Genomic DNA, 6,222 nt, shown 5'->3' with positions numbered 1-6,222 from the left:
GAGTGAATCACTGCAGCTTGTTGACGAATGTCATTGCTATGGCTTGATCGATCATCGCATAGCATTCTACCTACCATTACCAACCACTGCATGCGTAGCGCATCTTAGGCTAAAGACGCTCACCCTCATGAAAATCAGGTCATGGTTATCATCAATGGTAAGTCTGACACTCACTTATTCTGAAATAATCATCAGGGCCCTGATTCACATTTGTTGCAATATTGTGTAGAGTTAGGCAATTCTCCATTCCCTAACTGTTATGTTACATAGTTTCCATTCCTGTTTTAGTCCCTTATAGTTCAAACTTCGGGTTCTAAAGCATCAACCATTTAGGCAAAACTAGATGCACACTTCTTGGACTCATGCAGAGAATACTTTGAACGATTTCAGTTTAACAGAAGAGATCAACATGCTGGTGAAAGCATTGATGAGTACATCAGTGTCCTGCGCAATATGAGCAAAACCTGTGGACTTTGTAAATGCATGGCTGACAAGCTACTTATGGACCGTCTACTGCTGGGTGTACGTGACAGGCGAATGCAGGAAAGTCTCATGGCTGTTGACAACTTGACATTGACTAAAGCCATTGATATCTGTAAGGCGATGGAAGCTGCATCTTCTCAGCTGTTGTCAATGCGTAGGGAGGTCCATGCCGTTGCTAAAGGAAGCTCCCACAAGTCTTCAAGTAAGTCATACAAGGCCCACTCTACAAACTTTACAAAGAAACCAACCAAGGATTCTTCACAGCATAGCAAGAAGATATTGTTATGCAAGTTCTGCTGCAGGAAACATGAAATGAAGAAAGAAATGTGCCCTGCCTGGGGTCAAAGGTGTAATGCTTACAAGAAGCCAAACCATTTCAGGATTTCAAAACTCTGTCCTGCCAACACTGTAAACCTAGTTGAGGAAGACAATGATGATGCATCCTCATCAGCTGAAAGCGTTAGCTGTGTCACACATCATGCTGTCAATTGTATTGAAGCTCATGATGGCCCTATACTGTGCAACATGATCATTCATGATGAACGAGTGCAATTTCAGATTGACTCGGGATCTACTGTAAAGCTGCTGCCAAAGAGGTTTCTCACTTCCAAAGATGAAATCAGAGAGAAGTAGTAAAACTTGAAATGTGGAACAAATCTACACTACAAGCACTGGGCAGATGCAAGGTCAAAACTAGAAATCCAGCCACTGGAAAGAAATACAATGTCGACTATGTCATAGTTGAAGATGATCTTCTTCCTTTGATCAGCAAGAAAGCTGCAGAAAAAATGGATCTTATTAAAGTGAACTATGACTCACTGGAACTGGTAAACAACATTTCATAAGCTTGACACACATACCTGATGATTATCCTGATGTCTTCTCGTCTACCAGAGTTGGTACACTTCCTGGATCAGATGTTCATCTTACCTTGATGGATGATGCAAAGCCTAGCATCAAGCCTGCTCACACTATCCCTGAATCTCTGAAGGCCAAGGTCAAGGAAGAACTTGGCACATTAGAGGGCAGAGGAATCATTGAAGAAGTCCCTGTACCTACTGACTGGGTCAACCAAATGGCTGTAGTACAGAAGAAGAAAGCAAGAATGTTACACTGGGCTGTATTTGTAAGATAATTTTGTGCACACTAACCCTAAAACATAATTTAGGCCTTTAGGTATGAATCTCCCGCTTTTTCGCAGCAAGCCAATATGGCTGCCAAGGCACCCCCGGACCCATTCATGGATTCAGAGACTGTTGTAGTAGGCTTAGACCTAGAACATGAAGCCACACCAGATGACGATTTCCGGACAGTCATGTCTGGCAGACAAGTTCGCCCCCCAAAAAAGAAAAATGTGCGAAGGAAGCCTTGGCGTTGAAGATCTCACATCGAGGGCAGACTCGTCGTCGGATGCTGAGCTTCATGATACTCATGTCTTCAGCACCCCATACACTAAAGCCCCCAAATTGAAGGCTTACATAAGCCTGACAGACAGGAAAAAGTCTATAAACTCTTGTTGTGGCTTTCCCCCTGAATTTATAAAACCCACCAGAGTTGGATTCATGGTCAAATGCAAAAACGAAAAACAATTCAAAAAGCTCAAGGAACTATAAACTGTCAGAAACACGCCTATCGAAGTTCAGGAACAGATGTACACCCTGAAAGGGGTCATATCTGGAATCCCCACAGAAATGACGGATGTGGAAATTCAAAATAAACTAACAAGACAAAATGTCATCCATGCGAAAAGGATAATGAGGAAGCCACACAAGGGAAAGCAATGGAAAATGATCTCAGTGAAAGAAGAGCAAAATCTATCCCAACTAGAAGTGTAATATATCTTTTGAAGGTATAATGGCCCTGCCACAGGAAATAGATTTGTGTTTCCAAAAATTCCAAGTGAAACAGTTTGTTCCACCAATTATCAGGTGTTACCATTTTCAAAGATTTGGCCACACAACAAAGAAATGCAGGGCCAGTAGGAGATGTGTCCGCTGTGGTGAGCGACATACTTTTGAAGGGTGTCCACAAAAAGACATGCCAAAATGTGTAAATTGTGGAAGTAAACACTCAGCAGCATACAATGGGTGTGAAGCTGTAAAGAAAGCAAAGGAAATCCCAAAGATAAAGGTAGAAAAGAATTTGACCTATGCTCGGGCCACTTGTAAGTGGCGAGACAATGTCACATATTATCTGAAAAGCCAGCCAAGCATCCAGTCACTGAACGTTCTTTGGTGCAAAATAGGGCAAAAGTCTTTACTGACAAGAATCTGGGCAACCCGGAGACAGAGAAAATCACAAACAACCCCCACCCTGATCACTTCCCCCCAAACCAAAACCAGACTCAGAAAGAGATACCAGTCTTTCCTACAGAAAACCACCCTTTCAGAGGGACCCAGGAAGAAATTTGCACGGGGAAAAATTTCTTGGTAAAAGCATCAGACGAGGACGTAATAAAACTTATAATCATTATGTTCCTTGATTTTGAATCTTACCCACGACAAATCAAGAGGACATTCGCCTACAGATGAAGAAGAGCCTTGTTTGAGGGTCGCTGCTGAGGTTTGCTTTCCTGCAGATGTAGAAGAGCTCTAGATGTTTCATAGTCATGTTGAAGTTTGTTTCCTTGTAGAAGCCTCCTTAGCATTCATCCAGTTGATGAACCCTTTTTCAGAATTTTTGATGCTGTCTTTCCAGTACTACATTTCACTTCTGCAGAAAGCAAACTTCAACAGCGACCCTCAAACATAAAGGCTCATCCACATTTCCAACTTCACAAGGCAAGTCTGGTCTAAATAAATTGAAAAGGAAAGCAAGTGGATCTCAGGGCGCAGATACATTACCATCCAAACGTCCTCTTCTAAAACCAAAAGCTGGAACCAAAGATAGACCATCTATCCAAGGGTCACGTCTTGCCAGAATCCACCGATTGATGATTTCTCCACAAACAAAACTACAGTATATTGCCATTTCCTATAATACAGCAACAAGATTTCTGACAGTATCAATCTTCTTTTGCAATGAGAGGAGCCATGTTTGCACATTGTGCATCGGAAGCTCAGTGATACATACAGGGACTTGCTTCTGAGATTCGTGAAGCCAGAGTGTATTGTTGCATGTTCACGTGTGAAAGATGTGTCCTATGGAAAGGAAAATCAAAGGTCGGACAAAGATCTGATGATAGGTACAGAAGCCAAAGAATACATCAAGAGCATGACAACTGATGAAGGTGATGTGTCTCTCCAGCTTACCAAGGTTGGTCTGGATTATTTCTATCTATCATTACAAAACTATTATGAGTCTGCATGTGGATATGCACTGAAGACCTGGCCCTTTGATGTTAAGTTTCTGCAGGGAGCTGAAGTGTTGGACATCAATCTCAGAAGGAAGGTATAATTTTCTTCATTACATTGCTTTGTTGCCATGTTCCCATGTATCCTTGGCAACTCAGGCACCAGTGCAGTAAAAGACTTAGAGATGGAGTTTGCAGAGTATCAGGTGGAGAATTCTGAGGATCATCCAGAAGTTCTTGATACCAAGTTGAGAATTGACAAGAAGTGGAATGTGATTTCAGAAATGAAGGATGAAAATGGATGCAGAAGATTCCCACTTCTTTGCAGAGTGATGAAAGCACTTCTTGTAGTTCCCCACTCAAATGCTGCATGCAAGCACGTATTTCGTATTGTGAGAAAAACAAGACAGATTTCAGAGGCTGAATGACTCTTGATACTCTATAGTCTCTTCTCACAGAGAAGATCAGGAATGCTGTGCCTTGCCACGAAAGTCATTTTTCACAGGAATTGCTCAGAGACTTTAAACAGTCTTTACAGGGCCAGGCAAGCTCATCTACCACTACTGCATCCCCTCCCCCCTCTGGACAATAGAGGTATGATCATATTGAATGCATTCTTTTATGAATCATTTAAAAATTCTATTTTCTTTTAACATAAATCTATTGTATTGCCTGAAGTATATTTTAAGTCAATGACTATTAATGAAATCTCTCTAATAAGCATTTAATCTATCAGCAAACAGTTTTGATGGCTTAGACAACTGACAGTTACTATCAAATGTTTCTGAATCATGTGTCGTGCTACACAAAACTCCCTGCTGTGGGACAACATTCCGCCGCTCCCTCACAAAATCATACCTCCACAAAATCTACTGGATTTTATCATCCCAATGTTGGCAGATCCAGTAAGTTGTAACAAAAAAGTCTTCATTTGCATTTCTCCACATAAGCCTATCCAACAAAGCTATCATCACGGTTTCTCATATTGATTTTCCATGGCACATATGTACACAATTTTGCAATTTCTGTAAATAACAACAATTTGTAATTGCCATATCCAATCAGATTCAAGCATTCCACCTGTTAATTGTAAAACAAATTGTGCAAAGGTTTAAAATCTACTAAAAGCACTAAGTCTTGTTTGTTTCATCTTATTCTCTACCACTAGAGGAGCAGTTGTCGGATGGAGACCTCGCAGAGCTGGAGGATGCTTTGGCTTCCTACTGGGATAACACCCTTGCTGAAGTAATTGAGCAGAAATCGTTCAGTAAGGGGGGATGCACTTGCTCTGCGGGGCCACTTTATCGTGGTTCTTGCAAAGGACAATGCCAACTGGTCTTCTGAGTTTAAAAACTTAGAAGAGCAATGGCTATTGGAGGAGTCAACACCAAATCACACCTCTGGGAAGCTCATACTTACAGTGAGATATGAAATACCATCGTTTAATTAGGATATAATAGATAATCAAAAAGAATCCAGCTAGCAGAAAAAGACTAGTTAGCATACAATCTATCTACCTTAACTATTGTGCTTATTTTCTCAGATCTTTGAATGCTTGGCCAGGTAAGAAGAGTTTCACATGTTTTTAAGTCTGCAGAATCAAGACATCCCACAGAGGAACCTATGGCAAGCAAAAATATTAGTGTGCTATAAGTTTCACACTAGTTTCTGGTCGTGCGAAGTGCGCAAAAATTTCAACACCATGAAAAATTTCCACTTTTACAGGAGGTCATTACCTAATTTTTGAATGAGTCCATGTCACTGGTAAGTGATGTAGGGTACTGAGAAGTTATAAAAATATACAGTGCACTCCCGTTATAACGAACACAGTTATAACAAAATTTCGTTGTAACGAAGTAAATCTTTTGGTCCCAAAATTATCACCATTAAAGTCTATGGTAAAAAAATTCGCTTATAACGAACACGGTTATAGCGAAATTTCCGTTATAACGAGGTCTTTTCCGAGGGCCACAGACAAAGAAACACAAAAGAAATGTGCTCCGTTATAACGAAATGCGAATTGCTTTCGAAAATACCTGGCGGAACAAGCATTTATAGCGTCTCTGCATGGGTGAACGCTTCACACCACTGCGTGTTCGCTCTTTGTGTCACGCACAGTTTCTGAGGGGAACTTGCGTTTATTATTGTGATACAGTTATCCCATCACATTTCCTAGCTTTTCAGTGTATGATGAGTATTCAGCAAACAGAATATGATATATATACGTGGTTTCCTTGTTTTCGTTATATATTGTATTTGTTCGGTTATAATGAAATTTCGTTATAACGAAAGAAAACTGCCGGTCCCGAGCATTTCGTTATAACGGGAGTGCACTGTATTTGTAATAGAATGGTGATTACTATCAAATGAATCGCTACTACCTCGCACATGAACCATCTCTTCTTTTCTCCCTTTCACCAGTTATTAGTTTTAATATCACTCAATCA

The 6,222-nt window shown here is 40.7% G+C and overlaps 1 pseudogene; it reads left to right on the top strand.

Moving 5' to 3' along the window:
• Nucleotides 1-483: 483 nt before the first annotated feature.
• Nucleotides 484-3,879, top strand: LOC140239877 (uncharacterized; annotated as a pseudogene).
• The last annotated feature ends 2,343 nt before the right edge of the window (nucleotides 3,880-6,222 follow it).

This window comes from Diadema setosum, chromosome 16 (genome assembly GCF_964275005.1).
Source record: "Diadema setosum chromosome 16, eeDiaSeto1, whole genome shotgun sequence".
Lineage (NCBI taxonomy): Eukaryota > Metazoa > Echinodermata > Echinoidea > Diadematoida > Diadematidae > Diadema > Diadema setosum.
This window is presented reverse-complemented; position numbering and strand designations above follow the sequence as displayed.